This window comes from Schistocerca cancellata, chromosome 1 (genome assembly GCF_023864275.1).
Source record: "Schistocerca cancellata isolate TAMUIC-IGC-003103 chromosome 1, iqSchCanc2.1, whole genome shotgun sequence".
Taxonomy (NCBI): Eukaryota; Metazoa; Arthropoda; class Insecta; order Orthoptera; family Acrididae; genus Schistocerca; species Schistocerca cancellata.
This window is the reverse complement of record NC_064626.1, coordinates 432,140,826-432,163,249: the sequence shown is the minus strand read 5'-3', so window position 1 is coordinate 432,163,249 and position 22,424 is coordinate 432,140,826.

Here is a 22,424-nt window from a genome sequence, read left to right as displayed (position 1 = left end):
ATTCCAGTCAATATAGTCAAATGCTCCAAATGTACATTCTCAAAAATATCTTCCTCGAATTGAAGCCTATGTTTTATACTGGTAGACTTCTCTTGTCCAGGAAAGTCCTCTTTGCATGTGCTAATCTGCTTTTTCTGTCCGCCTTGCTATGTCCATCATGGGTTATTTTGCAGTCTAGGTAGCCGAATTCCGTAAATTCATCTACTTCATGATCCACTATTCTCGCATTAAGTTTCTCGCTGTTCTCATTTCTGGCACTTCTCATTACTTTCGTCTTTCTTCGATTTACTCTTAATCCGCATTCTGTGCTCATCAAACAGTTCATTCCATTCGATAGACCCTGAATTCTTCTTCATTTTCACTGAGGATAGCAATGCCATCAACGAATCTTAGCTATGATTTCTTTTCACTTTGACTTATAATCCCTATTTTGGTACTCTCGTTTATTTCCGGCATTACTTTTTGATTATATAGATTGAACAGTGGGGGTGAAAACTACGTCCCAGCCTTACACCCTTCTTAATGTGAGCACATCGTTCTTGGTTTCCCACAATTGTTGTTTCTCTCTTGGTTCTTGTACGTATTGCGTATTAGCCTATTAGCCATCTCTCTCTACAGCTAACCCCTATTTTTCTCAATATTTAAAATGTTTTGCACCATTTTACATTAAAATCTATTCGCAACTGCGAGTATGCGTAACCATTAGCTGTTTAATGGAATGACAAAGACAATTTTGTACTGGAACGGGACTCGAACCACTATTTCCCACGCATCGCGAGCGGTCGCTTTACCATTAGGCTATTCGAGTACGACTCACGACCATATCCAAACTTCCATATGTCATCAGCCATGTATCTACAGAGTGCACTCGTATATCTATTATGTGTATTCACGTACAGGGGATACTTTTTAATTGAAAGTCGCTTGCCCATTCCGGTGGACAAATACGATACTGCAATCTGAAGAAATTTTGCATAGTATTTCAGAACAACGCGGGCACTACAAGATCATGTCGTACCATTTTACATTGCTGAATGCTTTTTCCAGGTCGACAAATCGTGTTAAAGTGTCTTGATTTTTCTTCAGACTTGCTTCCATTATCAATCGCAACGTCAGTACTGCCTCTCTGGTGCTTTTATCTTTTCTAAACCCAAACTAATCGTCATCTAACACATCCTCAAATTTCTTTTCCACTGTATATTATTTTTGTTAGCAGCTTGGCTGCATGAGCTGTTAAACTGACTGTACGATGAATGTCACACTTGTCGGCTCTTGCTATATTCGGAATTGTGTGAATGATGCTTTCCGAAAGTTTGATGGTATATCGCCAGTCTCATACATTATACACAAAAATGTGAATAGTCGTTTAGTTGCCATTTCCCTAATGATTTTAGGAATGTTATCCATGCCTTCTCACTTATTTAATCTCAAGTGATCTGCAACTTTTTTACTTTCTTAAACTGTATGTTCTATCTGTTCCTTGTCGACTCCTGTTTATTCTTCTGTCACGTCACCAGACAAGTTCTTCCTCTCATAGAGGTCTTCAGTGTATTCTTTCCATCTGTCCGTTCTCTCCTCTGCATTTAACAGTGAAATTCCCGTTGCACTCTTAATGTTACGGCGTTGCTTACAATTTTACCGAAGGTTGTTTTGACTTTTCATACGCTGAGTCGTCCTTCGGACAATCATTTCATGTTCGGTTTCTTCACATGTTTCATGCAGCCATTTTGGTCGACCTTCCCTACAGTTCTCATTTATTCCGTTACTAAGTGTCTTGTATTTCTGTGTCGCCGAATTTCCTGAACGTTTCTGTACTTCCTTGTTTCGCCGATGAGTTCAAACATTTCTTGTTACCCTTGGTTTTTTCGCAGTTGCCTTCCTTGTGCCTATAGTTTTCTTTCCAACTTCTGTGATTGTCCTTTTGAAGATGTCCATTCCTCTTCAACTGCATTACCCACTGAGCTATTCATTATTGCAATATCTATAGCCTTAGAGAAGTTCAAGCGTATCTCTTCATCGTTTGTACTTCCGTATCCTACTTCTTTGTCTGTTGATCCTTCCTGACTAGTCTGGTCAACTTCAGCCTTTTCTTCATAATTACAAAAATGTGATCTGAGTCTACAAATATTTGTTGCTGGATACACCATACAATCCAATATCTGATTTCGAAATCTCTGCCCGACCGTGATGCCATCCAACCAAAGTCTTCTCGTGTCCTCCGGCCTTGTCAGGTATACCTACTCGTCTTGTGATTCTTGAACAGAGTATTCGCTATTACTAACTGATTTTTACTGCGGAACTCAGTTAGTCTTTCTCCTCTCTCTTTCTACTAGGAAACACATATTCTCCCTTAAACCGTTCTTCTATTTACTGCCCTACAACCGCATTCCAGTCCCCCATGACTACTAGATTACCGTCTCCCTTTACGTACTGAATTACCCATTCAGTTTCGTTGTATATTTTCTCTGTCTCTTCATCCTCAACTAGTGACGTCGACATGTATAAGCGAACTATTGTTGTCAGTGTTGGTTTTCTTTCGATTCTGATGAGAACAACTGTATCACCGAACTGTTCACTGTAACTCACTCTCTGCCCTACCTTGGAATTCATAATGAATCCTACTCCCGTTGTATGATTTCCTGCTGGTGTTGATTTTACTCTGTACTCTTCCGGCCAGAGTTCCATATCTTTTTTCCATTTCACAACACTGACCCCTCCCAACCTATATCTAGAATGAACCTTTGAATTTCCCTTTTCAAATATTCTAGTTTTTCTACTGCGTCAAACTGCTCCCAGAGATCCGAGTGGGGGGACTAGTCCGGAATATTTTGCCAATGGAGAGATCATCATTTCACTTTTTCAATTATAGGCCACATGTCCTGCGGATACACATTGTAAGTTTTTGGTACAGTGGTTTCCATTGCATTGTGTATCTTCATGTCGTTGATCATTGGTGATTCTTCCGCTCTTTAGATGCAGTTCCCCACCACAAGGGCAAGAGAGTGTCCTAAACCACTATTCGCTTCTCCGGCCTCTTTGACAAAAACTTTGGTTGAACGAGGGTGACTTCTGATGTCAGAAGCCTTCAGCCGCCATAGCTGATAATGTTTATTTAAAACTGAGGCACTGACGCTGCTGGAAGCGAGGACCGCTAGCTAACCAAAGACGCTACCGCTGGACAACGGAAGTATTCCTCCTGACAACATCCAGATATCATCATTGTCAGAGCACGGCACAGCGGGTGGTCGGTCGGTCAGTGCTGAAGGGCCGTCTAGACCAGAAGTTGAAGATTTGCTTTTTGCTTTGGTCTTCATGATCGACTGATGTGTGGGGGTATCATACCGAATGTTGAACAGCAAACTGTGGCAAACGTGTGAACCCAATGTTGCTAACATGCGGTGGGCTATGAATGACAGAATATCTGTGGCACGTGGGGGATACGTGTCATCAAATATACATTTACATGTTGTGTCCGTTGCAGAAGGTCGAGGGCTGGTAAACGATGATCACGGAGCCCAACCAACTGAGCTACCCAAGCACGACTCACGAGCCGTCCTCACAACTTTATTTCCGCCAGTACCTCGTCTCCTACCTTCCAAACTTCACAGAAGCTCTCCTGCGAAACGTGCAAGTCTATCACTCCTGGAAGAATGGATATTGCGGAGACAAGGATTTATCAAAGACTGGGGGATGTTCCCAGAATGAAATTTTCACTCTACAGCTGAGTGTGCGCTGATATGGAGCTTCCTGACACATTAAAATTATGTGACGGACCGAGACTTGCCCATGAAAAGCAAAGGACCTTGTAATGCCGGAAATGCATATCCTCCTATTTCCATCTATTGCACTATAAATTTTTTTCCTTATTTTGTTGCCTGAAGTTATGACATTTCTGTGTCTTTATATATTGTAATATATATATATATATATATATATATATATATATATATATATATATATATATATATACAGGGTGAGTCACCTAACATTACCGCTGGATATATTTCTTAAACCACATCAAATACTGACGAATCGATTCCACAGACCGAACGTGAGGAGAGGTGCTAGTGTAATTGGTTAATACAAACCATAAAAAAATGCACGGAAGTATGTTTTTTAACACAAACATACGTTTTTTTAAATGGAACCCCGTTAGTTTTGTTAGAACATCTGAACATATAAACAAATACGTAATCAGTGCCGTTTGTTGCTTTATAAAATGTTAATTAAATCCGGAGATATTGTAACCTAAAGTTGACGCTTGAGTACCACTCCTCCGCTGTTCGATCGTGTGTATCGGAGAGCACCGAATTACGTAGGGATCCAAAGGGAACGGTGATGGACCTTAGGTACAGAAGAGACTGGAACAGCACATTACGTCCACATCCTAACCCCTTTTTATTGGTCTTTTTCGCTGATGCACATGTACGTTACCATGAGGGGTGAGGTACACGTACACACGTGGTTTCCGTTTTCAATTACGGAGTGGAATAGAGTGTGTCCCGACATGTCAGGCCAATAGATGTTCAATGTGGTGGCCATCATTTGCTGCACACAATTGCAATCTCTGGCGTAATGAATGTCGTACACGCCGCAGTTTTATGCGTCCTCCACGTCCTATGAAACGCCCGTCGAACATCCTGCCAAGGGTCAGCCTAGTGTTAATTGCGGAATGTGCAGGTGCACCATCATGCTGATACCACATACGTCGACGCGTTTCCAGTGGGACATTTTCGAGCAACGTTGGCAGATCATTCTGTAGAAACGTGATGTATGTTGCAGCTGTTTGGGCCCCTGCAATGAAGTGAGGACCAATGAGGTGGTCGCCAATGATTCCGCACCATACATTTACAATCCACGGTCGCTGTCGCTCTACCTATCTGAGCCAGCGAGGATTGTCCACGGACCAGTAATGCATGTTCCGTAGATTCACTGCCCCGTGGTTTGTGAAACCCGCTTCATCGATAAACAGGTAGAACTGCAACGCATTCTCTGTTAATGCCCATTAACAGAATTGCACTCGATGATTAAAGTCATCACCATGTAAATGCTGATGTAGCGACACATGAAACGGGTGAAAGCGGTGACGATGCAGTATGCGCATGACACTACTTTGACTCAGTCCACCGGCTCTCGCAATGTCCCGTGTACTCATGTGTGGGTTCATGGCAACAGCAGCTAACACACCAACTGCACCCGCTTCTCCTGTGACGGGCCTGTTACGGACCCGTTGGCGTGCTACGACCATACCTGTTGCATACAGTTGGCGGTAGATGTTTTGCAATGTGCGGCACGTTGGATGCTCTCTGTCCGGGTACCGTTCTGCATACACCCTGCAGGCGTCAGCTGCATTTCGTCGACACTCGCCATAGATCAGTATCATCTCCGCCTTTTCAGAGTTCGAATACACCATGGTCACAGTTCCTACAACGCTACACTATCAGAGGTCTGGTAACACGGTGTACTACAGTTGGTCTGCGTGCGGAGACGAATGCAGAATAACAATAGCAGCAAGCGCTACATGCGGACACTGCGACAGCTAGACCAAACCACAACAGTGCACTACAGCCACACTCGTAAACACGGTCGTCATCGTAAACATGTCCCTGCAGATGCTGCTCGCCGACCGTGGCCCGTGTTTGTTACAACACGCAACTGAACGTCGGAGGTTTCAAGCATCAACTTTAGGTTACAATATCTCCGGATGTAATTAACATTTTACATTGCAACAAACGGCACTGATTACGTATTTGTTTATATGTTCAGATGTGCTAACAAAACTAACGGGGTTCCATTTAAAAAAAGTAGGTTTGTGTAAAAAACATACTTCCGTGCATTTTTGTATGGTTTGTATTAAACAATTACACTAGCCCCTCTCCACCCGTTCGGTCTGTGGAATCGGTTTGTCAGTATTTGATGTGTGTGTGTATATATATATATATTTATGTCGATGTATAATTGGTTTGTTTTGTAAATATTTGTATTTTTACGGTGGGTCTGGCCTAGGGAAAACTGTGCTATCGAACGATTACATCGATAGGTCGTGTGGAGAACCAAAGTGTTTAGGATCTTTGGTAGTGTTAACTCTGCCGCATGGAGCGCGGGTAGAGAGAGTCTGGCTGGAGTAGGGCTGTGGAGCAGATGTGTTGTGTGACGCTCCCGCGAGTTGCCGCGTTTCCGGGGTTTGGCAGCATGTAATTGCGCTCAACTTGCTATGATAGTTTCTGACACGGTGTCGCGGACGGGAAGCATTAGCTAGCGCACATCAAGAGCCCGTTTCGCCTGGTGACTGTGTCGAGAAAAAGGCGCGCCAATATCCAGCTTCTGCAACAGTGACGGCTGACAATGAGTGACTGTCGCCACCTCCTCGACCGACGACTTCAAACCTTCAATCAACCAACAAGGAAGACTGGAAGCACGTAAAGTTTTAGAACTGTATGGCAGACCTCAGCTTTTAAAATTGTTCCATTTGCCTCGCAAAATTACAGCAGCTTAGCATGAACCATTGTTGCTCATTGTCCCAGTTGCTTTACCAAGCAGGGTCCCTTCCTTTTCCGAAATCAACTCGCGTGTCGTTGAAATTCAAATGCTAGCATTAAAATAATATCATTCGATTTCACTGCTTCAGTTTCAAAGTTCAGTTAAAGTATTCATAGCTGGCTACCATAACCAAAGAGAATTATATTTCGATTACACAATCACAAATTATGAGTGCGAGTTCTGTTACTATATTTTAGCTTACCTGTGACTGCAGCGCAGCTTGGTACGTACTAAATTTTACTATTGTTAATTGTTCAGAATCATTTAATACAAGTTCAAAGTTAAATCTCTTACTTCTAAATTGCGTAGATTCAAGTAGCTTTTGAAATGATTGTTGAGGTAGCCCAAGACTAACCTTATTTTATTGAATTTCGTAGTGCTTCAGAAACAAATTTCAGTCACTAAATTAACTTTCAATTTTCCGGTTTTATTAATTCTTTTGCTCAATTAAGTCAGAGCGTAGCGAAATTTATTACTTCTGACAAACATTCAGTTTTCACACAACACGTGTCAACCTTCAGTTGCCACGCTTTTGGTGCTAATTATATGTGCATTAATCTTTCATTTTCAGTTACTATAGTAATTGTCCTTACGACTGGCGACCGTAATTTTTTCCAAATCTCAAATATCTAATTAACGCCAATTAATTGTTAACGTAACGACCGCAGATTTGCTTTCTTTATTAATTTTACTCCTTTTCAAAATTAATTTCCACCAGTTTCATTTGCATTTTTCCTTTCATTTAGATGTAACGCTTTCCTCCCTCTTTACCGGCAGATTAACTTCGGTGACGATTGCTTTTCCAAAATTTCCATTAGGTACACGCGGTTTAATTTTTCACTGTCATTAAGGTCGTTAAGTGAGAGGGAGGTTACAACCTGAGTGCCAGTCTCCGTCCGGCATACAGTTTTAATTTCTAGGAATTTTCATATCAGCGCACATTCCGCCGCAGAACGAAAATTTCATTCTGAAATAATTGTTTTGTCCAATACAGAAAAAAACTTGAGCTGTAGGATATGTACAGTTTAAGAAACAGTGCATGCTACAGCATTATTGCACAGATCAAAACTGGAAAATAAGAAGAAAAGTTACGTGTCGTCTAGAAATCTCTCTAACTCGAGTATTATGACGCAGAACTCTACCTGCTGCACCTACTGGGCAGAACTGAATGTAGTGACTTGACGGTCATTTTCAACCGAAAATTTGTACGGGACGGAATTCTATCACAGACTTTTATGTGCTGTTAGTATGAAGCGAATCGCGCTGTGGTGTCCGATTCCACGTATTTCGTTTCACCTTGCATAACAGATTACATAACATCCTTTTTCAAGAGAGGGAAAAAGAACAAGGGCGTTCTAAATAACTACTACGGCAAATAGCTATGAGGTAATTATCGGCGACTGTACTCCTTTGGAACATGCTTGAAGTGTACTCACAGACAACAGTCTACTTCCAGTAGTGATAACGTAATCGGCTGGCAACGCCATGTTGCTGTAAAGGGCCCTGCGTTTTCCTATGGGCAGCGCTGGCCAAAAGCAGCGCAATGTGCAAAAGTGCGGAAATGTGGCACAGCTGCACACATCTCAGCCGGCGGGCAAAGCGGAACAGCGACCTCTGTGAATAGAGACGTATACCGAATCAGCGGCGACGGTTCCTCCTCCTTGTTTAAGCGGTACCAGGAGGACCGAAGCACACCCAGTCTTGCTTCCCTCTGGCGACCCTAGCCTTGCATGAGACGTACTGGAAAATCACGAGTATTGCAAAAAAGCAAAGAACGGATGATCTGTGTTCTCACTCCTTAAAAAACGGCTGGAAACTGCAATTCTGTTTCACAGCTGTAGGTGAAAACTCACAGTGATTGCTGTGCCGCCGAATAATAGACGGCATACATCTTAAAATCTTCATTTCTTGTGTACATTCGTATCTATTTAACTGTACATCATACTTTTTCAGTTTTTCAGAATCACAAGCCGCTGTTCTAGGCGCTTCAGTCCGGAACCGCGCTGCTGCTACGGTCGCAGGGTCAGATGTGTGATGTCCTTAGGTTAGTTAGGTTTAAGTAGTTCTAAGTGTAGGGGACTGATAACCTCAGATGTTAAGTCCCATAGTGCTTAGAGCCATTGGAACCATTTGAACCAGAATCACAATCATACTACATCTGCACTGCGAGCAAGTTTTCGTAACTGCATCAAGAGTGGCAAGACCTGGGAAACTGTTTTGCGAAGGGGTGTTTGTAAAAGACTGTCTCATTGATGCTGCAGAACATTTGCATCCCACGAAAGTTAGCAGATTTTAAGAAATTGGCCTTTCCAAACAAACAATGACACGACGTATAAGTGTTACGGCCGGCTATGATCACAGGCAGTTAATAAATAAGGCTAAGGACATCGTCACTTCCTCTGTTGGATGAAGTAACAGATTTTACAGATACGGTTATGGTAGTGATATACATACGATGTGTCGATGATTCTCTGCGTGTAACAGAAGACGTTCTGGAGTTAGCGCCTTTGAAAGCGACTACGACAGGTGTAGACTTACTCCAAACTGTAGAGAAAACGATTGATGGTGTCGGTATGGATTGAAGTCTGTTAATCCAGATAACCGCAGGGGTGTCTGAACAGAAATTCTCCCGAAGTCTTATTACTGCATCACTCTCCCGGTTGAGAGAGCAGAGATATACGAACAAATAAATTATGTAGAGTCAGTCAGGTGATATCACGGGGTAGGTTCCTCGGAAAGTAGTGAGATAACACCAAGTTCTTTGCGTTTAAAGACCTCAGATGACAGCACTCAGGTAAATGCAATAACTTGAGATGTAATTGAGATATTTATTGGCGGTTTGCTTCTCCAACTATGATAATTCAAAAGTTTTTTTTACACACCTACTTTAAATATGATGCTGGCAACAATCAGAGCAAAATGCCTCTGACCTTTGGAGGTGACGGAGTCCCACCTCTAACTGACAAACCAGGCACTCCTAAGATACGACTTGGCAAACAAATGGTAATGAGATGGGGCGCTATTAATGTCAATGGGGGCTACTCTGGAAAGAAGGTAGAGCTGGCAGAGGCTGCAAGTAAGATGGGGCTGGACGTTTTAGCTGTTAGTGACATTCGGGTAAGGGGTGAGAAAGAAGAGGAAGTGGGAGAATACAAGGTCTACCTGTCAGGAGTCAAAGCAGGAACAGCACAATGGGGTGTAGGGCTTTACATCAGGAAAGAAATGGAACCCAGCGTAGTTGCAATAAGGTATGTAAACGAAGGACTGATGTGGATAGATTTGACAGTGTCTAGCAAGAAAATTAGGATTGTGTCAGTATATTCGCATTGTGAAGGGACAGATCAAGATAAGATGGATAGTTTTTATGAGGCACTCAGTGATGTAGTTGTTAGAGTAAAGGACAAGGACAGTGTTCTGCTCATGGGTGATTTTAACGCCAGGATTGGAAATCGAACAGAAGGGTATGAAAAGGTTATGGGTAAATTTGGAGAGAATATGGAGGCCAACAGGAACGGGAAACAACTCTTGGAGTTCTGTGCCAGTATGGGCTTAGTAATCACAAACTCCTTTTTTAAACATAAGAACATTCCCCGGTATACTTGGGAAGGCAGGGGAACCAGATCTGTCATTGACTATATAATAACAGATCAGGAATTCAGGAAGGCTGTGAGGGACACACGTGTATTCATGGGATTCTTTGATGACACTGATCATTATTTAATCTGCAGTGAAATTGGGATTGTGAGGCCGAAAGTGCAGGAGGTCAGGTCCATATGTAGGAGGATAAGAGTGGAGAAACTTCAGGATAAGGAAATCAGGTACAAGTACATAACAGCGATCTCAGAAAGGTACCAGTTAGTTGAATGTAGTCAATTACAGTCATTGGAAAAGGAATGGACAAGGTACAGGGACACAGTACTAGAAGTGGCTAAAGAATGTCTTGGAACAGTAGTGTGTAAAAGTAGGATGAAGCAAACAGCTTGGTGGAATGATGCAGTCAAGGCAGCCTGTAAAAGGAAAAAGAAGGCGTATCAAAAATGGCTACATACCAGAACCCAGGTAGACAGAGAAAGTTATGTTGAAGAAAGAAACAAAGCCAAACAGATAATTGCAGCATCCAAGAAGAAATCGTGGGAAGACTTTGGAAACAGGTTGGAGACTATGGGTCAAGCTGCTGGAAAACCATTCTGGAGTGTAATTAGCAGTCTTCGAAATGGAGGTAAGAAGGAAATGACAAGTATTTTGGACAGGTCAGGAAACCTGCTGGTGAATCCTGTGGATGCCTTGGGCAAGGGAATATTTTGAAGAGTTGCTCAATGCAGGTGAAAATGCGATCAGTAATGTTTCAGATTTCGAGGTAGAATGGGATAGGAATGATGATGGAAATAGGATCACATTTGAGGAAGTGGAAAAAATGGTCAATGGATTGCAGTGCAATAAAGCGGCTGAGATGGATGAAATTAAGTCGGAACTCATCAAATACTGTGGAATGTCAGGTCTTAAATGGCTACACAGGATAATTGAAATGGCCTGGGAGTCGGGACAGGTTCCATCAGACTGGACAAAAGCAGTAATCACACCAATCTTTAAACAAGGAAACAGATAAGATTGTAACAACTACAGAGGTAGCTCTTTAATCAGCGTTGTGGATAAAATCTTCTCAGGTATTGTTGAAAGGAAAGTCCGAGTATTAGTTGAGGACCAATTGGATGAAAATCAGTGTGGGTTTAGGCCTCTTAGAGGTTGTCAGGACCAGATCTTTAGCTTACGGCAAATAATGGAGAAGTGTTATGAGTGGAACAGGGAATTGTATCGATGCTTTATAGATCTAGAAAAGGCATATGACCGGGTTCCTAGGAGGAAGTTATTGTCTGTTCTACAAGATTATGGAATAGGAGGCAAACTTTTGCAAGCAATTAAATGTCTTTACATGGATAGTCAGGCAGCAGTTAGAGTTGACGGTAAATTGAGTTCATGGTTCAGAGTAGTTTCAGGGGTAAGACAAAGCTGCAACCTGTCTCCACTGTTGTTCATATTATTTATGGATCATATGTTGAAAACAATAGACTGACTGGGTGAGATTAAGATATGTGAACACAAAATAAGCAGTCTTGCATATGCGGATGACTTAGTTGTGATGGCAGATTCGATTGAAAGTTTGCAAAGTAATATTTCAGAGCTAGATCAGAAATGTAAGGACTATGGTATGAAGATTAGCATCTCCAAAACGAAAGTAATGTCAGTGGGAAAGAAATATAAACGGATTGAGTGCCAAATAGGAGGAACAAAGTTAGAACAGGTGGACGGTTTCAAGTACTTAGGATGCATATTCTCACAGGATGGCAACATAGTGAAAGAACTGGAAGCGTGGTGTAGCAAAGCAAATGCAGTGAGCGCTCAGCTACGATCTACTCTCTTCTGCAAGAAGGAAGTCAGTACCAAGACTAAGTTATCTGTGCACCGTTCAATCTTTCGACCAACTTTGTCGTATGGGAGCGAAAGCTGGGTGGATTCAGGTTACCTTATCAACAAGGTTGAGGTTACGGATATGAAAGTAGCTAGGATGATTGCGGGTACTAGTAGATGCGAACAATGGCAGGAGGGTGTCCACAATGAGGAAATCAAAGAAAAACTGGGAATGAACTCTATAGATGTAGCAGTCAGGGCGAACAGGCTTAGATGGTGGGGTCATGTTACACGCATGGGAGAAGCAAGGTTACCCAAGAGACTCATGGATTCCGCAGTAGAGGGTAGGAGGAGTCGGGGCAGACCGAGGAGAAGGTACCTGGATTCGGTTAAGAATGATTTTGAAGTAATAGGTTTAACATCAGAAGAGGCACCAATGTTAGCACTGAATAGGGGATCATGGAGGAACTGTATAAGGGGGGCTATGCTCCAGACTGAACGCTGAAAGGCATAATCAGTCTTAAATGATGATGATGATGATGATGATGATGACCTAATACACCTCGAGATGCGCACCATTACTGGCGCGACAGACACTAATCTGTACTCCACTTGTCTCCACGTGTTTTTCAGCATTGTAGACATAATATTTGTGTTAGCTGCACAAATGCGATGTCGCGGATTTAGTAGATTACGAACTGTTTTCTGGTACACTTGATTTTCTGACTGACTTACGAGGGCTCCGCTTGAATGGCGTACGGATTAAATGTACAGGTGCCACTGGCATCGACATCGAAAGCTAACCCCCAGTTTCCCGTAGCCGCAAGTCGCACTTCTTGATTGCTACGTAAGTGGGAACATCGTCAACTGGTTGCAAGCCGTACTCACGCGGAAAACAACGTTATACCAGTTTAACAGACTTTAGCCCCGAGAGATAAAGCACACAGAACACCTTCCACTGTTGAGGTGTGAACGCTACCGCAAGCAAGCATAGAAAAATTTTGTGTTACTATACTTGTAAGAGGAAATCGCTAGTAAATACATCAATTAAGTCATAGTTACTATATTTTATATTATTTTATGTTTAACCCAGACGCCCTATATAATTAACTCTTAAAATAATAGCCAATCGAATCCTAGTTTAATATTTAAGTTTAACAATTTTATAAAAAGAGCCACAAAATATTTAAATGTTACCTTATAAATTGTGATATTCGCTATTTTTGACTTCATTAAAATAGCAAATACGAGTAGTTAATACTTTCAGCCAGAAGGCAAATACTTGTTTATAAATAATGATTAATGTATAATGAGGCGTTGCATGGTGACGGTGGAATTTTCTAAATAATGTAATTCGTCGTCTTTGGGCGGAAATATAAACAGAAAAATACGGATAGATATGCGATCCTTCACTATTTTGTTCGCTGGAGAACAAATGAAGCCTTGAGCGCTAAAGTCTTGTACTGTTTTTCTCATGTAAGACGGACGCAGATTTGTGACAGTCTGATCTAATTTTTACTAAATGTATAAAAACGTGTTATGTCTAAGTTTGATTGAAGTGTAAAGAACTGTTATAACTGACCGTGACGACGCACGAGTGACTCAAAGAAGACAATGGCTATATAAAAGAGCGCTCAATGGACATGATACGGACATAAAAATCTACCGTCATTGTAGTACTAAGCTTAAGGTCCGATATAGGTTTTAGTTATAATAAATATTTGTTCTGGGAATACTGAATCATTTAGCAGTGCTCATTCCTATTATCTCCTCAGTATTATTTTCATTTTAATTATGCATTTTGCTAATATTACAGACACCAAGATCAGCAGTCCAATGTGCATGTTAAATTTATAAAAAGAAAACTGTTTTATCGTCTTCTTGCATCAGCTTTAATATTGAATTTCCCTTTTGTGTGATGTTACAGTTGTTTTTGCGCCCTTAAGAACTTTCTGGTCCCTTAGGAAATTGTTTTGTCATAACAATAACTTCACAACCGGCTATGATCGTATCTACGATCATGAAGTAATTAGAAAGACGATAACGCAATTTCTTAATCAATGTGACTGCCTCAAGCCACGTGAAACTGCAAGTAAAAACTATCCACATCTCATAATGCAATATTTTATGACAATGGTCAATCCATGATTCTTACGCCAATTGTGATTGATAAAACAGTAAGCTAAATATCAATTTCCAACTTTCCATTGAATAACAACATCACTTTTATTTTGTAACATCACAAAATCCAAAACATTACTCCAAAATATTGTGTTAGTCGCATAACCTCGGCTGGTGGCCCGAATCATACCGATGCTAAATCTATTGCTAATTCAAAAATCCCTCGGGAATTAAAACAGATTACTGCAAAAAGAACTTTTAGTTTAACAAAAGTTACATGTAATGCAAAGAAGAAAAGAATATAGGGTGACATGTTTGCCTGAACTATTTCACTTCATAGCGATAACGCGCAAGAGTAGATGTTTGTACTGGCCATAAAATGTTGCTTCACTTTGTCAAGTATCCCAGATTTCTGTTGTATGACAAGACTTGTAGTGTCCTATGAACCACGTCTTAAACAGTTTAAAGAGGAACTTTATATACCAAACACTACATGTATATGCACAGAAAAGCAGAAATAAAATCTACAAGAATGAGCTCCGATGATCGCACAAGCCATCCATCGCCTTCCAGTCATGGGTTAGGAGATCAGTTGTCTGGATTCTCAAGGACATGATATGGAAATAGACTGGCGCCTTCTTGCGAGTCCTCCACATAGTCTGGAAGAGAAAATAGGTGCAGATTATCTAACAACTCTGGTAACATATCATGGAAGAAAACCTACTGATGTAGTTCTGTGCAATGGGGTGGCTGAAGATAATGTCGCATTAGCTGATGGACGATTCCAGGCTACAAACAGGTTGAGTCATAGGTGTTGGAACGTTTGGAAAAATCATCTGTGAAATCGCCATTCGCAGTTGAACACTACAAACTGTAAATAGCTCAGCATAGCAGTTAAGCGAGGTAAAGCTCCCATTGCGTTGTGGGTGACACTGTAGGCGGAAAGTGAGGCAAAGAGGAAATGAGCATAGAGAGGATGAGGAAGAGATGGAAGAAGTGAAGGTTGGCAGGGGCTCGAGAAGAAAGACAGGAGGAGAGAGACATAGTGGGTGGAGGGGTGGAGGACGTGATGGACAGAGGGAAGGAGTGGGAGATGGACAGAGAGGGAGTGGAGGAGGAGATGAACAGAAGGAGAAAGAGAGGGTGGTGATAGAAGAGGAGGGGGAGAGAAGGAGGAGGAGGAAGACGAGGATAAGAAGGAAGAGGAGGAGGAGATCAACACAGAGAGGGGGAGGAAGAGGTGGACAGAGGGAGTGGGAAGGATGAGTTAGAAAGAGAGGTGGGGGACGAGGAGATGTATGCAGTATATGTGACATAAATGTGCGCACCTGTGGTCTACGGGTAGTGTGTTTGATTACTAATCAAAACGTCCTCGATCCCGGGATCGAACACGGCCATCGCTTAAATATTGAACAAAAATCGTCAGCAAAGGTGACTGAAGATTTCCGGCATAAAAAGCCACCGTCATTCAGCCAACGGATTTGTCGAAGATAGCGGAGGAGTGGGTAGAGGTTCAGTACCCTCTCTTGCCCTTGGGGTGCGAAACTGACACTAAAGGCGAAACATTCAAATGGTTCCAATGGCTCTGAGCACTATGGGACTTATCATCTGAGGTCATCAGTCCGCTAGCACTTAAATGGTTCAAATGGCTCTGAGCACTATGGGACTTAACAGCTATGGTCATCAGTCCCCTAGCACTTAGAACTACTTAAACCTAAATAACCTAAGGACATCACACACATCCATGCCCGAGGCAGGATTCGAACCTGCAACCGTAGTGGTCGCACGGTTCCAGACTGAAGCGCCTAGAACCACTCGACCACAGCGGCCGGCGCGAAACATTCAGGAATGATCAACAGTATGCGGAAACGAAAGGCAATGGAAACCATCGCATTGGGGAAAGATAATGTGTATCGGCAGGAAATGTGGTCTGTAATTGAAAAAGTGTCATGATGACCTCTCCACTGGCAAAAGATTCCGGACTAGTACCCAATTCGGATCTCCTGGAGGGGACTGTTAAGGGGGAGGTGACCAAGAGAAAAAATTGAATAACCAACGAAAGGATAACATTCTACGAGTCGGGGTGTAGTATGTCAGAAGTTAGAATGTAGTAACGAAACAAGAAAATCTGGCTCAATCTAGATATAGCCGGGGACAATGAAGTGAAATGGAAGAAAGGCAAGGAGGTCTGGTCAAACACGTATAGGGTAATACCAACAGCACCAGAAAATGGTATAATGGGAGTACGATTCATTATGAAAAATTGAAAGTTTGTGGTAAGTTCTATGGGACCAAACTGCTGAGGTTATCGGTCCCTTAGGCTTACACACTACTTAATCTAACTTAAACTAACGTAGGTTATGGACAACACAAACACCCATGCCCAAGGGAAGACTCAAAGCTCTGACGGGGGGAGCCGCTCGAATCGTGGAAAGGCGCCTCAGACCGCACGGCTACACCGCGCGGCTTATTATGAATAGGAAGGTAGAGCACAGAGCGCGTTACTGCGAACGATTCAGTGATAAGACTGTTCTCATCAGAATAGACAGCAGACCAACAACGACAACAGTCCAGGTATACATGCCGACGTTGCTAGCAGAGGATGAAGAGATAGACAAAGTGTATGAAGATATTGAACGGGTAATTCACTACATAAAGGGATCTGAAAAGCTAATGGTCATGGAGGATTGTAAAGTGGTTGTAAGGGAGGGACGATGGGCTGGGTAGTACTAACGAGAGTGGAGGAAGCTAAGTGAGTTCTGCAATAAATATCAGTTATAACAGCAATTATTCTGTTCAATAATCAAAAGAGGAGGAGAGATACTTGGAACGACTGGGAGATACTGGAAGATTTCAGTTAGCTCAAATCATGGTCAGGCAGAGATTCCGTGATCAGATATTTTATTGTAAGCAGTATCAAGAAGAAGATATTGACTGGGATAACAATTTTCAACGATGAAGAATAAGGTGAAGATTAAGAGACTAGTCAGGAAGAATCAGTGCACAAAGAAGTGGGTTACGGTAGTACTAAGGACTGAAGAGATACGCTTGAAGTTCTTTGAGGCTACAGACAATGCAATAATGAGTAGCTCAGCAGGCAGTGGAGTTGAAGAAGAAAAGACATCTCTAAAGAGGACAATCACAGAAGTTGGAATTAAAAGTTTAGGTACTAGGAAGACAACTGCGAAGAAACCATGGATAACAAATTAAAAGAAGAAAGTGCAAAAATGTCCAGGGAAATTGAGAAATACAGAAATACAAGTCACTTAGAAACCTAATAAATGGGAAGTATACGGAAGGTAAGGCAAAATGACTGCATGAAAATGTGACGAAATTGTAAAAGAAACGATTGTCGGAAAGACAGATTCGGAGTATGAAAAGTCAAAACAACCTTCGGTGAAATTAAAAGCAAGGGCGATAACATTAAGATTCCAATAGGAATTCGACTATTAGACGCAGAGGAGAGAGCGGATAGGTATGTATGTCGTGTGACTAGGGCTTCCCATCGGGTAGACTGTTCGCCGGATGCAAGTCTTTCGATTTGACGCCACTTCGGCGACTTGCGCGTCGATGGGGATGAAATGACGATGATTAGGACAACACAACACCCAGTCCCTGAGCGGAGAAAATCTCCGACCCAGCTGGGAATCGAACCCGGGCCACTAAGATTGACGTTCTGTCACTCTGACCACCTTTTTTTCCGTTGTTGATCGTTGTGTTGGGTCGTTGCGGACGTCACATGACATCCATTCAAGTTCGTTGTTGACCCTTTCACTCAGTTTTTTATTACAGAGGCCAACCAGCTCTGACCGAATACGCTGAGCTACCGTGCCGGCTACCACTCAGCTACCGGCGGCGGACACCGGATAGGTGGAAAGACCTTTGTGAGCGGAAAGATTTGTCTAGTGACGTGATAAAGGAAGAAAAAGGGGTCGACAGGGAAGAGATAGGGGATGCAGTATTAGAATCATAATTTTAAAAAATCTCTGGAATACTTAAGATCAAATAAAGTAGAAGCGAAGATAACATTACATCGGAAGTTCTAAAATCATTGGTAGAAGTGGCAACTAAACGTCTACTCTCTTTTATGTGCAAAATGTACGAGACTGGCGATATACCATCACACTTCCGGAGAAACATCATCCACATAATTCCGAAGATATCAAGAGCCGACAAGTGCGTGAATAATCGCACAATCAGTTTAACAGCTCAAGCATCCAAGTTGCTGACAAGAAAAATGTACAGAAGAGTTGAAAAGAAAACTGAGGATCTGTTAGATGACGATCAATTTGGCTTTAGGAGGGGTAAAGGTAACAGAGATGCGGTTCTGACGTTGCGATTGATAATGGATGGAAGACTGAAGAAGATCAAGACACTTTCATAGGATTCGTGGACCTGCTAGATGTGTGCGACAATGTCAAATGGAGCAAAAGATTCGAAATTTTGAGAAAAATAGAGGTAAGCTTTAGGGAAAGACGGGTAATATACAATACGTACAAGAAACAAGAGGGATCAATAATAGTGGGAGACCGAGAACGAAGTGCTCGGATTAAAAAGGGACTAACACAGAGATGCGGTTTTCGCCCCTACTGTTCAATCTGTACATCCAAGAAATGATGCCGGAAATAACAGAAAATATCAAGATAGGAATTAAAATTGAATGTGAAAGGATATCAGTGATAAGATTCGCTGATGACATTGCTATCCTCAGCGAAAGTGAAGAAGAATTACAGGGTTTGTTGAATGGAATGAACAGTTTGACGAGCACAGGATACGGATTAAGAGTAAATCGAAGAAACACGAAAGTAATGAGAAGTGCCAGAAATGAGAACAGCGGCAAACTTAACGTCAGAATAGTGGATCACGAAGTAGATGAATTTACGGAATTCTGCTATCTAGGCGGCAAAATAACGCATGATGGACAGAGCAAGGTGGACATAAAAAGCAGATTATGACAAGCAAAGAGGACTCTTCTGGCCAAGAGAAGGCTGCTAATATAAAACATACACTTTCATTTGAGGAAGAAATTTTTGAGAATGTACGTTTGGAGTACAGCATTGTATGGTAGTGTGTAAAACTGAAAGGGAAGGGAATCTAAGCATCTGAAATATGGTGCTACAGGAGAATGTTGAAAATTAGGTGGACTGATAATGGAAGTAATGAGAAAGTTCCTCACAGAAACGGTGAGGATAGGAACATATGGATAAGACAGACAAGAAGAAGGGGCAAGATGACAGGAGATCTGTTAAGACATCGGGAGATAACTTCTATGGCGCTAGAGGGAACGGCAGAGGGGAAAAAATGTAGAGGAAGACAGAGATTGGAATACATCCAGCAAATGCTTGAGGGTGTAGGGTGCAGTTGCTACTCTGTGAAGAAAAGGTTAGCACAGGAGAGGAATTCGTGGCGGGCAGTATCAAGCCAGTCAGGTGACTGAACACTCAAAAATAGAAAATAATGAAGGAAAAACACATGACGCTGTGGATAAAAAGCAAGTTCGCATACCAGGAAAGATTACATAGTGCGTTCCACATTGAGAAATCCGAACTGTTTGTTGGTTGCTTGTGGGAAGATCGTGTGATGTCTCGTGTAAGAGTAGGTAACATGTTCCAGTCCGTGTCGAGATTCGGAAGCAGCAGATTCGTGCTCTATCGTGACTGGGGCTTACCATTCCACCGTATTACTGCTCTCGATAGTGAGAGTGTCAGGACTGCCATGCGAATGACAAGGCAGCACAGTAAAACAAGTATCCATGTGAACAGTGCGATGAGGTCTGAGGCCTACGGAGTGTCAACACGATGAACGTTATTGTGGGTCCCTTGATGCAGCAGCATAAAGACATGCGGCGACAGCACTACGGCCAACGAAAACATTGCCCACAAGAGTGCCACCAAGACATTGCAAAACCCAGTTCTGAGTGCAGCATTGCAGTTGACATATACGTGTGTGGTTGCTCAAAGGAGAAGGAATGTGTAGTGACATTCAAATATCCACAGTTCGCCTATTTGGGCACATGTGAATCCACAAGTTACTAGAGCTTGTGGTCGTCAAAAGCGATTCGGTATTAGTGTGTCAGCCTACATTTTCAAAAGCTAGGACAGCTGCCGAGGTACGCAGAGGCAATGCTCCTGCGCCCGCACCCCTGGTTAGTCCCCTTCGCTGTCATACTGTACCCGTCGACTACAATTAAATTAAAGGTTTCAGTCGCACGTCCATTGTTTCAGTTTAGTTTTCTATTTACTTGTACACAGTCGAAAGTGTTTACGACGTGTAATGTGTAACTTGCAGCGCGCCATGCCACCTGAAAAAAGAAAAGTCGTTTCGTGGATAGCTGATCATCCTGGAACATTTACATATGGCGGATTTGTTTTATATTGTCGAGTTTGCGAGAAAAACGTTTAGTACAAAAAAATGTTTCAAATAGACTAGCATGTCAAGATAAGTCTTCATATCACAGAAATGCAGAAGAAAGGACCACTACAACAACTTCTGACAACAGGAAGTTGCAGAAGCAGGGATTTGTCCAAAGGTAACCAAAAAAGTCCGTTTAACATGAGTCCATGTGAAGCATTCATCGCAAGCATTTTTCTTCTTCAAAAACTTACAAACCCTATCCTCGAAGTCTTCCTGCTCAAATATTGCTTAAATCAAAATATACCAGATAAATCAAAATTACGTAAAAATTAAATACAGACAATATACGTAAATATTCTGGAAGAAATACGCAATGAACTCAAGAACAACATTATCTGGATCTCAGTTGACGAAACTACAGACACTTGTGGCGGTAACATTGCAAATTTAATAATCGACATTTTAAAAGCAAAGCCTTCTTCTTCCTATTCAGAGGTCTGCAAAGAACTTGAACAAGTAAATCATTCCACGATCGCCAGGTTTGTGAATGGGCGTATTAGAAAAATATTTCCGGAACCTTCTGCAACGGTGTTTGTGTTTATTTCAGATGCTGCTCTCTATATGATCAAATCATGAAAAGCCTTTCCAGTATTTTATCCCAATTTAGTTCATGTGACGGGCTTGCTGAAGAAGTACGTTCCACGTTTGTGAATAAACTGATATCATCTACAAAGAAAGCGTTTCTAAAGGCTCCTGCTCGCATCAAGACCTACAAAGAAAAACTAGCAAATGAACCTTTATCTCCCGAACCAGTGGTAACTTGTTGAGGTACGTGGCTCAAAACTGTGCTGTATTACAGCGCACATTTCGAGGCCATTAGAGAGGTGGTAAAAGACTTCGATAGTGCAAAGGCATCAGCAGATTCTCATATCCACAACTCTTACGCATATACTTATTTTGCGATCATTGGTCGGCTCGGTTGCAGGTCCCCTACTCTATTATGTGCATGGCATAATCTTAAGTATGTAAATAACAAACTGGTGACTTTTGACGCCATTCCTACGGTGTCAGACAAGTCCTACGTCAGAATTACGACGTGTCTTATAAATGAAATTGAGTTTGATGAATTTTTAAGTTTTGTTCATGGCCAATTATACAAATAGTTCGGTGCATCCAAATGACATTGTGAGTCCCTCACAAACTGCCGGTTCTATTTGCAAGAAAATCATGATTGTAAAGTATTGACTGAAGCTAGTTGCCAAGACGTAGGAGAGCTAAACAATTGCCAAAGTTATCAATGTATCTTTATCGATGCTTTCATTATTAATAGTAAAAGAAACCGTCTTTAAAGGAAAATTAATTATCAGGTTCGAGATATTTTCACCTCCTACGTCGACTAAAGTTCGTCAATTGATTCAAAAGATTTATCCACGTGCGATGTGTGTCAGTTAAAGAGACTGGCAACACTGGGAGCGATCGGTTTCTTTAGACCAGTGCGTTAATCGCTTCCAGATGCTCAGTCCGTGTTTCACCTTCGTACAGCCATCACGTGATTTCTGACAGCGCCATCAGGGAAGATGTGTTTTTGCTGTGAGTTACGAAAATGGAATAATCGAATTTAAGCTACGTTATGTCATCAAGTTTTGTGTTAAGCTGCGAGTGTGACCTTACAAAAGTTGCAACTGTGCAATGGGGAACATTTCTTATTAAGAGCACAAGTTTCTCCCTGGCAAAAATCATTTTTGGAAAGCCGAGAACACGTTGAAACTTAACCTCAGTCAGGGAGAGCTTCAACTTCAGAAACTGACGGAAACGTCGTGAGATTGTTCCTGCACGACAAACTGTCAAGCTAATGCAAAGCTTCCTCGGATTTTAACCGTGATTTTCATTTCATAACCGATCTGACCTTACTTTCCAAACAGCCCTCGTACAAACAGTTTGCAGCGTTAGACGTGCACCTGGTGGCCAAAACTGGAACAACACAATCAGCGTAAATCGGTTCT